Here is a 16,320-nt window from a genome sequence, read left to right on the forward strand (position 1 = left end):
ATTAAAGTCCTAGTGTTGTAATGTTTTTAAGAACGTTGTTGCGAATGCACTTTTGCGCATGTTTTTCTACACCTACGTTTGTGCATGTCCATTTGAGCGAGTCTGTTTGTGCATGTTTGTTGACTTGTATTAATGTCCTAGGATTTTAGTTTGGGTTTTCTTGATCCTTTTTGTGAATACACTTTTGCGTGAGTAATTTTGTGCATGCTTTTGTACTTTTACTTATGTGCGTATCTTTACTAGCGAGTGTTTTTGTGACACCCCCTAGTATTCGTATAGCAAACCGAGAGGGTTTGCCATGCACGGAAGCTTTAAAGGTATTAATTAAGTAATTGGGTATGTGGGTAGACTCCAAGGGGTTTAGTGAACCGATTATACCTTATTATTATTTTCTTTGGGACTTAGAATTTAAAGACGGAGTCGGCTTCGGAAAATGTTTCGGCGGGATGATTTAGTGGAATGGTGGAGTATAGGTCTAATTACCCAATGATTACGTAATATAGACTTTTAAGTGGTGTCACCTTGATAAAACATAGAAAAAGGTTAAAGTCCATAATTAAAACTACATATTAATAAATGGACCATAGTTTAACAAAAAGGGGCCCACATTCGGAGAACGTAGTCTCCTTTACCACGGATAATAATACACATGAGCTACTATAGAAATAGTAATTGTCCTAAGGACAATGTACACAAAAGATAGCACTACAAGCATTATAAGTAGATCCTCCATACGAACCAAAAACCCGGAATCGGCCTCTCGAAACGTCGACTAGTCCAATCCGGTGGAGTGAGTAGTACTAGTACCTGCAAACGGAGAATATCTATATGAGCTAACAAAGCTCAGTAAGGTTATCGAAAGATACCAAGAATTTAAAATATAGTCATACTACATATACTATATAATAATAGCACAAGCACCACAACAATTAACATAATTTACATTTATAGTACATATAATTCATTAACTACAGAAACATAAGAATTCTTCTTTTTATCGGATCCGATGAGAAATCAACTCCTTTACTTAGAACACGAGAAAATTATTCTGAGCCCGTTTTGGTGGAATCAAACCACCCAACTGTAGTATCTATGGTTGGAATACCGGCCCCCCGTATCCTTTCTCATCTTGTCTAAGTATTTCATTAATTCCCCAATTTATTTTATTTAATTACACAAATGGCACGGCTGAAGTACTTAGAATCTCGGTTGAGTACATAAAGGTATAAATATTCCACAATAACCCATAAGAAATATAAAAGCCACAAAACATCACAAATATCAATCAAGTGACCATTAAACACATGTTTCACATAAACTTGGCTTTTATCGAAAAGCACATTAAAGCATACTTACCCAAAATAATACTCAAAACATTCAAAACCAATCTTATTGCTAATTGATTCTAGGATTTAAGGGAAAACATGCTAGTTTAGGAGGTTTCGGTTATTCAGCACAACACCCCTGAACTTCTGAAATTTACAGTTCTGCCCTCTAAAGTTTAAAACTCACACATGCAATATGATCTAAAGTTCAAAAATTCATACTTTCACAAAATCAACCCTTAACTTAACTGAAATTCAAATTAATGCAGAAAACTCAGTTAGAATGATTTGATGCCGAATTTCCAGAAATTACATAACTCACCCTAGATTCTCTAGATCTATACATGCAAGACCTCTAGAAATTCACAAATTCCATTTTCTAGTAAAAACCCCTTTAAAACTGAATATTTTCTTTTTACTAAATGCTGGAAAACAGACCTGGAATTCTAATTGAACCCAATTTCTCGAAAATTACAGATTTACCCCAAAACTCTTTCAAATTACACATGCAACAACACTATAATTTCAAAATCCACTTTTCATGAAAAATCCCCAAAAATCCAAAATCTTTATTCAAAATATGCAGAAAACGAAGTTAAAATTTTAATTTATGCAACAACTTTGAAAATTCCATTTTCCACCCCAAAACTTTTAGATCCATACATGCAATGCCACTAGGAGTTCACAAATTACTTTTTTCTTAAAAAAAATTCTAAATCTGGAATTTCAGTTCAATAAATGCTAAAAACTATTTTTGAAAACTTATATGAGACTGACTCCTCACAAATTGCAGATCTGGCCCGAAAATATGCCGATTTACATATGCAACCCCAAAACTTTTCCCAATTTAAATTTCTTCACAACTTTCGAAATAACTGAAAATTCTTTGAAGGTAATCAACTCAAATCTACCATCTAAGACCTCTGATCATACATGCAATAACATAAATCATAAGAACTAACAAAAAGAAACAAATAAATGCAAGAATCAACACAAACAAGAATTAGGGGTGTCTTTTAATTAATTTCGAAATTTTATCCTTAATACTTGATACCTCCATTTGCAGCAAGGATTTCGATTCCTTACCTTAAAAACAGAAAGGAAAAAAGGCTAGATGAAAAAAAGGGGAAGGTTCTTGGGAGCCTTCAAAGAAAAACCGAAAGTTAGAGGGGGAAAAGAACGAAGAAGAAAGAAGAGGTGGAAGAACTTTGAATGGCAGCTTCTTACCTTCTTCAAGCTTGAAGATTCAGCCAAGCTACCTTAATGTGGAAGGACACGGTGTAGATTTCAAGGTGAGAAGTGTTCTCATTAGTGAAGGGGCACCATGTATTTATAGTGTTCTTGGAGAATTCAAGGGCAAGGGTGAGATAGGGAATTCTCATTGTTGGTTTGAGAAGTATCTTGCTGATTTGGGGGTGGTTCGAGCTTTGGTGGAGCTGCTATCAATGGTGGTTTCGGTGGTTTGAAGGAGGAAAGAACAATGAAGAAGGAGAGGGGTTTAGGTGCAGCCGAAATGAGGGGGAGAGAAGGACTCTTGACCTTCTAATTAAGCATGCTAGAGATGGAGTGTAGGATTGGGTTAATAGGGGTTAGGCTAGGCTTAGGATAATCATTTATTTAATTTCTAATTATTTAATAATCCACCCCTAATTGCACACACACACATACACGGCACACACATACATATATTAATATATATATTATATATTATGATAATTCCTAATATGCATGCATAATTACCAAAACACATAGGCACATAAGGTCACGTAATAAATTTGATATCTAATAATTCGGATATCAATAATTCACGTATAGCCCTATTATTGGAAAAATCTAGCATTTACGTGACTAGAGGTTTTATTATCGTGTTTTGAACACGTGGGGTGTTACAGTTTTTGTGCATGTTTCTTGATGCGCATTCATGTCCTCGAAGTGTAGTGCATATTTAAGTGATCACTCTTGGAATCCAATTTTGACCATGTCCGAGTCCGAATTTGGAAATTTGACGTAAGACAGAGACTGTAGCCAGTTGAAATAGCTTTCTAATGCCGCTATAACCAATTGATTTGGAGTTCGGATGAGAAAGTTATGCTCGACTTCGTGGACACTACCAAATATGTTGAGGGATCCTCTCTTCTAATTTGATTTTATTTTCCTAATTGCAACTCTTTTCTTACACTTTGATCATTTTTCCTTTATGGACACCTAATTGTCGATTTTTACCTATAAGATACTAAATCCATCAATTAAAACATAAATATAAATTAATCCAAAAAAAAAAATCCACATAAACGTAAACATAGAGTGTTATTTCTACAGTCCACTGTATCTGTTGCATCTAGAGATTTTGCTGTTGTTTGGTTATGTGTATTAAAGTCCTAGTGTTATAGTTCGTGTTTTTAAGAACGTTGTTGCGAATGCACTTTTGCGCTTGTTTTTTTGCATGTACGTTTGTGCATGTCCATTTGAGCGAGTGTGTTTGTGCATGTTTGTTGATTTGTATTAATCTCCTAGGATTGTAGTTTGTGTTTTCATGATCCTTTTTGCGAATGCACTTTTGCGTGAGTACTTTTGTGAATGCTTTTGTACTCTTACTTATGTGCGTATCTTTTCTAGCGAGTGTTTTTGTGCATGTTTCTTGATGCGCATTCATGTCCTCGAACTGTAGTACGTATTTTCGTGATCGCTTTTGGAATCCAATTTTGACCGTGTTCGAGTCCGAATTTGGAAATTTGACGTGAGATAGGAATTGTAGCCAGCTTAAACAGCTTTCTAATGCCGCAGGAACCAGTTGATTTGGAGTCCGGATGAGAAATATATGCTCAACTTCGTGGACACTACCAAAGATGTTGAGGGATCCTCTGTTCTAATTTTATTTTATTTTCCTAATTGCAACTCTTTTCTTACACTTTGATCATTTTTGCTTTATGGACACCTAATTTTTGATTTGTACCTATAAGATACTAAATCCATCAATTAAAACAGAAATATAAATTAATCCAAAAAAAAATCCACGTAAACGTAAACATAGAGTGTTATTTCTACACTCCACTGTATGTTTTGTATCTAGAGATTTTGCTGTTGTTTGGTTATACGTATTAAAGTCCTAGTGTTGTAGTTCGTGTTTTTAAGAACGTTGTTGCGAATGCACTTTTGCGCATGTTTTTTTACATGTACGTTTGTGCGTGTCTATTTGAGCGAGTGTGTTTGTGCATGTTTGTTGATTTGTATTAATCTCCTAGGATTGTAGTTTGTGTTTTCATGATCCTTTTTGCGAATGCACTTTTGCGTGAGTAGTTTTGTGAATGCTTTTGTACTTTTACTTATGTGCGTATCTTTTCTAGCGAGTGTTTTTGTGCATGTTTTTTATGCGCATTCATGTCCTCGAACTGTAGTACGTACTTTCGTGATCGCTTTTGGAATCCAATTTTGACCATGTTCGAGTCCGAATTTGGAAATTTGACGTGAGATAGGAATTGTAGCCAGCTTAAACAGCTTTCTAATGCCGCAGGAACCAGTTGATTTGGAGTCCGGATGAGAAATATATGCTCGACTTCGTGGACACTACCAAAGATGTTGAGGGATCCTCTCTTCTAATTTGATTTTATTTTCCTACTTGCAACTCTTTTCTTACACTTTGATCATTTTTGCTTTATGGACACCTAATTTTCGATTTGTACCTATAAGATACTAAATCCATCAATTAAAACAGAAATATAAATTAATCCAAAAAAAAAATCCACGTAAACGTAAACATAGAGTGTTATTTCTACACTCCACTGTATCTTTTGTATCTAGAGATTTTGCTGTTGTTTGGTTATGCGTATTAAAGTCCTAGTGTTGTAGTTCGTGTTTTTAAGAACGTTGTTGCGAATGCACTTTTGCGCATGTTTTTTTACATGTACGTTTGTGCATGTCCATTTGAGCGAGTGTGTTTGTGCATGTTTGTTGATTTGTATTAATCTCCTAGGATTGTAGTTTGTGTTTTCATGATCCTTTTTGCGAATGCACTTTTGCGTGAGTACTTTTGTGAATGCTTTTGTACTTTAACTTATGTGCGTATCTTTTCTAGCGAGTGTTTTTGTGCATGTTTCTTGATGCGCATTCATGTCCTCGATTTGTAGTACGTATTTTCGTGATCGCTTTTGGAATCCAATTTTGACCGTGTTCGAGTCCGAATTTGGAAATTTGACTTGAGATAGGAATTGTAGCCATCTTAAACAGCTTTCTAATGCCGCAGGAACCAGTTGATTTGGAGTCCGGATGAGAAATATATGCTCGACTTCGTGGACACTACCAAAGATGTTGAGGGATCCTCTCTTCTAATTTGATTTTATTTTCCTACTTGCAACTCTTTTCTTACACTTTGATCATTTTTGCTTTATGGACACCTAATTTTCGATTTGTACCTATAAGATACTAAATCCATCAATTAAAACAGAAATATAAATTAATCCAAAAAAAAAATCCACGTAAACGTTAACATAGAGTGTTATTTCTACACTCCACTGTATCTTTTGTATCTAGAGATTTTGCTGTTGTTTGGTTATGCGTATTAAAGTCCTAGTGTTGTAGTTCGTGTTTTTAAGAACGTTGTTGCGAATGCACTTTTGCGCATGTTTTTTTACATGTACGTTTGTGCATGTCCATTTGAGCGAGTGTGTTTGTGCATGTTTGTTGATTTGTATTAATCTCCTAGGATTGTAGTTTGTGTTTTCATGATCCTTTTTGCGAATGCACTTTTAAGTGAGTACTTTTGTGCATGCTTTTGTAATTTTACTTATGTTCGTATCTTTTCTAGCGAGTGTTTTTGTGCATGTTTCTTGATGCGCATTCATGTCCTCGAACTGTAGTACGTACTTTCGTGATCGCTTTTGGAATCCAATTTTGACCATGTTCGAGTCCGAATTTGGAAATTTGACGTTAGACATGAATTGTAGCCAGCTCAAACAGGTTTCCAATGCCCCCGGAACCAGTTGATTTGCAGTCCGGATGAGAAAGTTATGCTCGACTTCGTGGACACTACCGAAGATGTTGAGGGATCCTCTCTTCTAATTTGATTTTATTTTCCTAATTGCAACTCTTTTCTTAGTCTTTGATCATTTTTGCTTCATGGACACCCAATTTCTGATTTGTACCTATAAGATACTAAATCCACCAATTCAAACCGAAATATAAATTAATCCAAAAAAAAAATCCACGAAAACGTAAACGTAGAGTGTTATTTCTACACTCCACTATGTCTTTTGTATCTAGAGATTTTGCTGTTGTTTGGTTATGCGTATTTGGAAATTTGACGTAAGACAGGAATTGTAGCTAGTTGAAATAGCTTTCTAATGCCGCTAGAACCAATTGATTTGGAGTTCGGATGAGAAAGTTATGCTCGGCTTCGTGGACACTACCAAAGATGTTGAGGGATCCTCTCTTCTAATTTGATTTTATTTTCCTAATTGCAACTCTTTTCTTACACTTTGATCAGTTTTCCTTTATAGACACCTAATTGTCGATTTGTACCTATAAGATACTATATCCATTAATTAAAACATAAATATAAATTAAGGGTTAACTGCAAAAAATCCCCTAGACTTTGGACGTTTTTGCGCTTTACCCCCTGAACGGAAAAAAGTTGCACGGGCATACCTGAACTCCTGTTTTCTTAGCACCGATGTCCAAAATGTCTATTTTTGGCCAAAATTGACCGGAAGTCAAATCACGTGCCTAACACGTGACTTTAGCTGGGGTAAATTGGTTATTTCCTTTTATGCTCGATTTTCTTCCTTTTATTTTTAATAAATATAAATAAATCTTAAAAATAAAAAAATAAAAAAAGAAGAATAAGTTTCTTCTTCCCGTCACCATCATCCCCAACCAAGCTCTTCCCCTCACCACCTGCCCCAACAAAACTACTCTTCATCCACTTCAGCCCTCAGCCGCCGCTTGTCGCCTCTGCTTCACCTCCCTCCGCCGTCTGTCTTTCGCAACTCCACTGCTTGCCCAACTCTGCTTCGCTGCCCTCCGCCGCCTTTCTTTCGCATATCCACTGCTTGCCCAACTCTGCTTCGCCGCCCTCCGCCGCCTGCCGCCTCTGCTTCACTGCCCATCGGAATTAAGGACTATAACTCGAAAGCAAATCACACCAAAACACCAAATTAATCAATCTTTCTCTTTCCCAAAAAAAATATCAAATTGAGGACTGTATGGTTGATTAAGCTTTGATTCAAAAAACTCAAATTCCTCGGCGGAATCAAACTCTGATTCAAAGAAGAAGAAAAAAATGTTCTGGAGCTGAAATTGACGCACCCCCGAAATTGATGCACCGCCGCCGAAGGTTTCAATGGTGGAATGTTTATCCCTTGCTACAGTGTCATATTTCCACCAAATAGGTTGCTTCCACCACTGCAATTCGCTGCCGCTGCCATCAGTTGATTGATTGGGCAAATAACGAGCCGGCGGTCAAACTTTGAGACCGGAGCACTGGCGAAAAACCTCAATCTCTTTGCCTTGTGATGGTGAAGGGGTGGATTGAATAGCAGATTTTCGAGATCGAACTAATAGATATGGGGGGATGGATTGAAATTGGTTCGCAAGGGGTGGTGGTGCGGCGTCGGATCAGAAGTTGTGGTAGGTAGTTGTATGATTTGTGTGTGGTGGTGTCTCTCTCGTGGTGTACGAAGATGATGGGTTTTTAAATTTCTTTTTTTCTTTTTTGTTTTCTTTTCTTCTTTCTTTCATTTTTCTAATTATTTATATTTATTAAAAAGAAAATGAAGAAAATTGGTGTAAAAGAAAAATACTAATTTATGTAACACCCCGCATTTTCATAATGCATTGAATATATTATATGCAATTCATGAATTAATTAATAATTATATGTATCCGAAATGTCTGCTTGACTTTAAGTAATGTATGTGACCATGTTATTCTATTTACATGAATTAGGTGAATTATAATGTATTATGCATCTTAATTGAATTAAATAACTTATATGCGCCCATTGTTTAATTAATCCAATCTATGATTAGTAATTATCTGATTAAGTGCTTCATAAGTGTTTATAATATTGATGATTACTAGATGTTATAATGTGGTTGCTTGCTCAAATGTTTATAATGATTATTATTATATGATTAAATGAATTATGTGCTTTAGTCCATGGATTTCAATGATGTGCTTTAATTGATAATTAATCTAGGATTGAGATGATGTGAAATTAGTTTTATTTATAGTTTAATTGGTATCCTATTTAATTTATAGGAATTATATGTTTTAGTGTGTGTATTGGCCGTGTGTTGTGTAAGGGAAAGTGAATTATTTCCCTAAGTTTATTAATTACTAAGGACTCAAGGTATGTTCTCTTCTCTTCTCTTCTCTTCTATATTGCTAAGAAGCCCCCAAGGTATGTTCTCCCAAATTGCTAATAGAACCCCAATGTCTTTTATATTGCAAATAAGGGCCTCATCTCCCCTATAAATAAACCCCTCCTCTTCACATTCTCTTCACACCAAAACATCAGCCAAAAGGTCCCTCTCCTCTCCATCTCCATCGATCAAAAACAGCCCCCAAAGAAGAATTCTCTTCTTCCATCACCCAATCAAAGCCCCTCTGTCCTTCCTCTCTTCAATTCCTCTCCAAGAAAAACTCCCTCTTCTTCAATTATGCTAAAAATCTTCAAGAAACAGCCCCTTCACATCCTTCAAACTCAGCCCCAAAGCCATCCAAGAAAACCTTCACATCCTTCAAACTCAGCCCCAAAGCCATCCAAGAACATCCAAGCCAAACCCGCCGAAAACCCACCGAGCCTTTGGTTTTCTTACTCCTTCATCTTCGATTTCTTGCTCTTGGGTAAGGACCTTGGTCTTTACTGAAATAATAACCTAATTAATATAAGTTATATGGGTTTTAATGAACTATATGTTTGTGGTCTTAATTTTGGGCTTTAGAAGATAAAGTTCTTGATGAACACTACTTGAATTTCAGTTTCGTAGCTTCTGATTGTATTGCATGTCTCATCGGGTAATCCCTAAGATAAAATTATGAAATTTTATGGTAGTCTATATATTTCGGTTAGCTTCATGTGGATATAAATCATGCATAAATCGGATTTGTATTGAGTGAGGTATGAATCGTTTTCTGAATCTGCACAGTTTCGGAGTCATCCACGAATTATGTGTTAAATAGCTTTTTATACTACTCTTATTGAAGTGATTTCACTCGAATATGATTATGTACTTATGAAACTAATATTCTACAAAATGTGGTAATTTTTGGATTAAGTGATGAATTATTTGGTATTTTTAAAGTTAGTGGGTCTGTTCTGAATTTCTGCTTATGTTACTGCACTAAATTGATTATATCTCTAACATAGATGAGTTTCTTCATAAACTGTTTTAACCCTATAAACTAGACTTAGATATGAACATGTGTTCCAAATTTCATCAGGTTTGGATCTACGGTTTAGGAGATATGAATTTCTGAAGTTATAGTGCCTAAACTGTATTAGAATATATATAAGTTGTAAATATTTTTAGTTAAAAACGTGTTTTAGGTGAACACGTGTCTATTAGTAAACACACTTTTATATTGCAGCTAATATATAAAGCTGTTTAATCTGTAAATATCACAATTCATTTTTTAATAGAATATATTACCGTTGCATCTTTCTCTCTCTCCCTCTGATTTCGTTTCCTTCTCTCTGCTCCGATTTCTCCATCAATGGAGTTCTGATATATAAATGTTAACATGGTATCAGTTTGATATCGTTTTTCTTTTCGCTTTCCGCTCGTCTACTTCGTACATCGATTCAATTTCCGGTTTTTTTTCTTTCGATCTCTGTTTTTTTTCCCCTGTTTTCCATTGCTGCTCGATCACGTATCGATGATATTTCCAGTCTGTACTATCTGCATCCATCTGATGGTCCTGGTCTTGTTCTGGTGTCGTCGTTACTCCGGGAAGACAATTACGCCGCTTGGAATCGTGCGATGATGATCTCGTTGACGGTCAAGAATAAATTGGGGTTTATCGATGGATCGATCACAAAACCTCCGGCTGATGAAGCGCTTCTCCTTAATGCTTGGGTTCGGAACAACAGCATTGTTATATCTTGGATCCTCAATGCAATTTCTCCGGATATACAGGCTAGTGTTATGTATTCTGAATCTGCACATGACATATGGAATGATTTGAAAATTAGGTTTTCTCAAACCAATGGTCCGCGAATTTTTCAATTACGCCGGGAATTGGCTAATTTGACTCAAGATCAGCAGTCGGTAAATGTCTATTTTACTAAGCTCAAAGCAATCTGGGATGAGCTTGACAATTTTCGGCCGACGTGCACATGTGGTCGCTGCTCTTGTGGTGGTGTTGACAAATTACAAGATCATCATCATATCGAACATGTTATGTCTTTTCTCATGGGGTTAAATGACTCTTTAGCCTCTACTCGAGGACAAATTCTGCTCATGGATCCACTTCCTTCAATTAACAAAGTGTTTGCTCTTGTTTCTCAAGAAGAGCGGCATAGGTCTGTTGCTGTGACTTCTTCTTCCGACGTTCAACATTCTTTAGCCTTTGCTGCTCGTGGTATCCAGACAAACAAATCAGTTTGTTCGAAGGCCTCAAAATAATCAGTTTTATGGTACCACTTCTCAGAGGAAAGACAAGATTTATTGTACTCATTGTCACAAGACTGGGCATACTGTCGAGAAGTGCTACAGACTTCATGGATTTCCACCGGGATATCAGCCTCGGCAGAAACCTGGCATGACTTCAAACCAATCCAGTGAAACCAAATTTGCAGTCAATCAAGTTTCTGATATTGTTCATTCAGATGCTTCACTTAATTCAGGGAGTCTTTCTCAATCTCTTCCTTCTTTTGATAATTTTCTTGATGCTATGACTGCCTCTCAATGTCAACAGTTGTTGTCATATGTTTCTTCTCACTTGGCAAATAAGGCCAATCAGCCACCCCATGACAAGAATTCAGAAATTTTTGACACTTCTCACATTTCTCGTGTGACAGGTATTTGTTTATTTAATGCTTTGCATACTCCTTCGTTTATGCCTCATCATTGGATCTTAGATTCAGGGGCTTCTCGTCACATTTGTCACAACAAATCTCTGTTCTTAAATATGAAATCAGTTTCTAATGCTCGAGTTGGTTTACCTGATTCTTCCATGGTTCTAGTTAATTGCATTGGTGATGTTCAGCTTACCACTCACTTGGTGCTACATAATGTTTTTTATGTGCCAGAATTTAAGTTCAATCTGGTCTCTGTGAGTGCCTTACTACATGGTAGCTCATATGTTGTTATTTTTGATGAGTTCTCTTTCTCTATTCAGGACAGATTGATGACGCAGATTGGCAAGGGTAACAAAGTTCAAGGATTATATGTTTTAGATCCTGTTTCTGCATCTCCTATTGAACATGCTTTTTGTAATAAAATTTCTGCCACTGTGTGGCATCATCGACTTGGGCATATTCCTCAGCCTAAGCTCGCTTTTTTAGCCAAGAAATTTTCTTTATCAGTGGACAAAATTTCTGAATCTTCTTGTTGCTATGTTTGTCCTTTAGCAAAACAAAAGAGGTTACACTTTTCAAATAGTTCTTCTGTTTCCACTGCTATGTTTGATCTTATACATTGTGACATATGGGGACCTTTTAAAGTTCCTTCTTACTCTGGTTTTCACTATTTTGTTACTTTAGTTGATGATTATTCCAGGTTTACTTGGGTCCATTTGCTCAAAACCAAGTCTGAAGTTATCACCGTGGTTCCACGATTTCTTAAAATGGTTTTAAACCAGTTTGGTAAGTCTATCAAAGTCTTCAGGTCAGATAATGCTTATGAGCTTCAATTTAAATCATTATTTGATGAACTTGGTGTCATTCATCAATTTTCATGTGTATATACACCTCAACAAAATGCTATTGTTGAGAGAAAACATCAACACATTCTTAATGTTGCTAGGTCATTGTTTTTTCAATCTCACATTCCTATTACATATTGGAGTCAATGCATCCTTACTGCTGTTTTCTTGATCAACAGAATCCCTGCTCATAATCTCAATGATTTGTCTCCTTATGAATTATTATATCCTGCCAACCTTTTGATTATCACTCTCTCAAATCTTTTGGTTGTCTTGTTTTTGCTACTGATGTTTCTGGTCATAAATCTAAGTTTGATCCTAGGGCCAATGCTTGTGTTTTCTTGGGCTATCCCTCTGGTATTAAAGGTTACAAATTGTTGGATCTTGTATCCCACAAAGTTTTCATATCCAGAGATGTGATCTTTCATGAAAACATTTATCCTTTTACAAATAAGTCCTCTTCTTCTGAATTTATTTCCACTGATTTTTCCCCTCTCCCTCCTTCTGTCATTCCTTCTTTTCATCATGACTCTATTTCAGAGCCTTATCCATCTGTCTCTGTTTCAGTTCCACCCATCTCTTCTCCGTCAAATATGCCAGTTGTTCAGCCAATTGTTCCTCTTAGAAAATCCTCTAGACATATAAAACCTCCTACCTACTTATCTGACTTCAAATGCAATGCAGTTACCACTTCCACTCCTCTTTATCCTATCTCCAAATTCACTAATCTATCTCAGCTTTCCCCTTCTTACCAAACTTTTATTTTAAACATATCTGATGAGGATGAGCCTGCTACTTATAAACTGTCCGAGTTTCCTAAAAAGTAAACTACTTGAATTAAAGGGGCCTTTGTGAGCATGGTTTAAACTCTTGAGGCATAACTTAACATAATAATTGAACATAGATGCAGTTACCTATGAGTATTGAGCTACATCTAAGACATATTCTTAGACTAATCTATGATTAGAACAATAGGTTGTTCTTCGAAATTACTATGTGCTAGTACTTATAATGAATCAGATTTCCGATGGTTCCTTAAATAAGAAGCGTTGAATTTCATTATGTGTATTTGAATTATGTGATTTACTCTTGTGAGGTATAAGTATGTATATGTATAAGTATATTTATATGTATATCGATAGTTTAGACCTATGATGTTATAGGCGTACTCCCTTCGGGTTGAGGAAACTTATAATCCATAGTTATAAATTAGAGTATATACGTATAGGTATAAGTATATATATACGTATAAGTACCTATGTGTATATACGTGTACAAGTATATGTGTCTTTATTACTAATGTTTGATCTATATAGGCTTACTATATCCTCGGAAATTACTTCCGAATTATGTGATTTAATTCCTTCGAATTATGTGAATGATATAATTGGAATTATTATCGTGTTGCTATTAAGATCTTTGGCTTGCGTGCATTCACCGAGTCATTCATTGGTATTGCATGGTCTACTATAGAAGAGTCAAAATTGTAACGTTGCTACGGTTGAATAGACACGGGATACGGGGGGCCGGTATCCCAACAACAGTTACTATAGAACAACAGGGTGGTTAGCTCCCACCGAATGACCGGGCTCAACAGGGTGGTCTATTGCCGATGCTTACGTTAGGGTTTTGATGGGGATCCCGACATGTGCATACTTGCATACGAAAGATTTTGAAAGAAAAATGGTTTTAAAAAGAGTTTTAAAATGGGGTTTTCGTTCTAAAAAGGGGAGCTTCGTTGAAAGGTATATTTTGTCCAAGACGAGTTCCAAAATGAACTAAGAAATGATTTCTAAAGGAAAACGAATCCCCACATGATTTCAAAGCGAATTTCAAATGGCTTTCATAGCAAAACCATACGTTTTATTATGTGCTCATATGTGAAGTTATATGTTTAATTATTTGTGGCGTGATTATATTTTGTGATTCACGTTGATGAAATAATATAATACAGTTACGACATAAAAGCCTTAGCCAAAAGAGAACATAGACAGGGACTTTAGGATTCCCATAGGTCGTGAGTGATACGTTGAGAGAGGCGTGAGTTCGTCAGACTAAGACTAATGTCCTTACTGAGCCAGTGTTTGGGCTCATGCTTTTATGCAAATTATCTTTTCAGGTTCTCCAAGCTATGTAGGAGGCCGACGGAGAGGAGTTCGAGGAATCACGAGCCTTGGTGCCTAGATCATTTTACTCGTATTTTCTACGCAACGTTTTATCAAAAACTAATCACATAGTATAATTTTATTTTGTACTCTGATTTGGGAACCCGGTCTATTAAACGGGGTATCTTAAATAAAGTTTATTCCCTTCCGCTGTCTTACGAGTGTTTTCTAAACCTCGGTAATGTTTTATGTGGATTCTTCCGCCACATCAAGATTATTTTCAAAATCCCGTTCACGTTATGGTACACTCTCAATGAAAAATCTTATTTTCCGATTGTGGGTTAAATTTGAAGAATAGGGAAACGGTTCTATAATTTTAAAGTGGGTTTTCTCAAAGTTCAAATTGAATCCAAAAGTTTCTAATAAAGTCCGTGTTTCTTAAATTTCTATAAAATCATTGAGGGTGCTACAATTTACCCCAACTAAAGTCACGTGTCAGGCACGTGATTTGACTTCCGATCAATTTTGGCTAAAATTGGACATTTTGGACATCGGTGCTAAGAAAAGCGGAGTTCAGGCATGCCCGTGCAACTTTTTTCCGTTCAGGGGGTAAAGCGCAAAAACGTCCAAAGTTTAGGGGATTTTTTGCAGTTAACTCTATAAATTAATCCAAAAAAAAATCCACATAAAGGTAAACATAGAGTGTTATTTCTACACTCCACTGTATCTGTTGCATCTAGAGATTTTGCTGTTGTTTGGTTATGCGTATTAAAGTCCTAGTGTTATAGTTCGTGTTTTTAAGAACGTTGTTGCGAATGCACTTTTGCGCATGTTTTTTTGCATGTACGTTTGTGCATGTCCATCTGAGCGAGTGTGTTTGTGCATGTTTGTTGATTTGTATTAATCTCCTAGGATTGTAGTTTATGTTTTCATGATCCTTTTTGCGAATGCACTTTTGCGTGAGTACTTTTGTGAATGCTTTTGTACTTTTACTTATGTGTGTATCTTTTCTAGCGTGCACAAAAATACTGGCTACAAAATATACGCACATAAGTAAAAGTACAAAAGCATGCACAAAAGTACTCACGCAAAAGTGCATTCGCAAAAAGGATCACGAAAACACAAACTACAATCCTAGGACATTAATACAAATCAACAAACATGCACAAACACACTAGCTCAAATGGACATGCACAAACGTACATGTAAACAAATATGCGCAAAAGTGCATTCGCAACAACGTTCTTAAAAACACGAAATACAACACTAGGACTTTAATACGCATAACCAAACAATAGCAAAAAGACTAAATACAAAAGATACAGTGGCGTGTAGAAATACACTCAACGTTTACGTTTACGTGGATTTTTTTATGGATTAATTTATATTTCTGTTTTTAATTGGTGGATTTAGTATCTTATAGGTACAAATTGATAATTAGGTGTCCATGAAGCAAAAATGATCAAAGAGTAAGAAAAGAGTTGCAATTAGGAAAATAAAATCAAATTAGAAGAGAGGATCCCTCAACATCTTCGGTAGTGTCCACGAAGTCGAGCATAATCTTCTCATCCGGACTCCAAATCAACTAGTTCCGGCGGCATTAGAAAGCTATTTTAGCTGGTTACAATTCCTGTCTAATGTCCAATTTCGAAATTCGGACACGAACATGGTCAACATTGGATTCCAAAAGCGAGCATGAAAATACGAGCTACAGTTCGAGGACACGAATTCGCATCAAGAAACGTGCACAAAAATACTGGCTACAAAATATACGCACATAAGTAAAAGTACAAAAGCATGCACAAAAGTACTCACGCAAAAGTGCATTCGCAAAAAGGATCACGAAAACACAAACTACAATCCTAGGACATTAATACAAATCAACAAACATGCACAAACACACTAGCTCAAATGGACATGCACAAACGTACATGTAAAAAAATATGCGCAAAAGTGCATTCGCAACAACGTTCTTAAAAACACGAAATACAACACTAGGACTTTAATACGCATAACCAAACAATAGC

At 36.1% G+C, this 16,320-nt stretch overlaps 1 long non-coding RNA gene across 1 annotated transcript; it reads left to right on the forward strand.

Annotated features, from left to right (window-relative positions):
* The first annotated feature begins 9,080 nt into the window (after positions 1–9,080).
* On the forward strand, positions 9,081–14,511 carry LOC148768512 (uncharacterized). Its single transcript, XR_016033123.1, has 2 exons — positions 9,081–9,167; positions 14,308–14,511. It is a non-coding gene; the product is annotated as an uncharacterized LOC148768512 (long non-coding RNA).
* The last annotated feature ends 1,809 nt before the right edge of the window (positions 14,512–16,320 follow it).

The sequence above is a fragment of the Erythranthe guttata genome, chromosome 8 (assembly GCF_056151865.1).
Source record: "Erythranthe guttata isolate IM_541 chromosome 8, IM_541, whole genome shotgun sequence".
Classification (NCBI taxonomy): domain Eukaryota; kingdom Viridiplantae; phylum Streptophyta; class Magnoliopsida; order Lamiales; family Phrymaceae; genus Erythranthe; species Erythranthe guttata.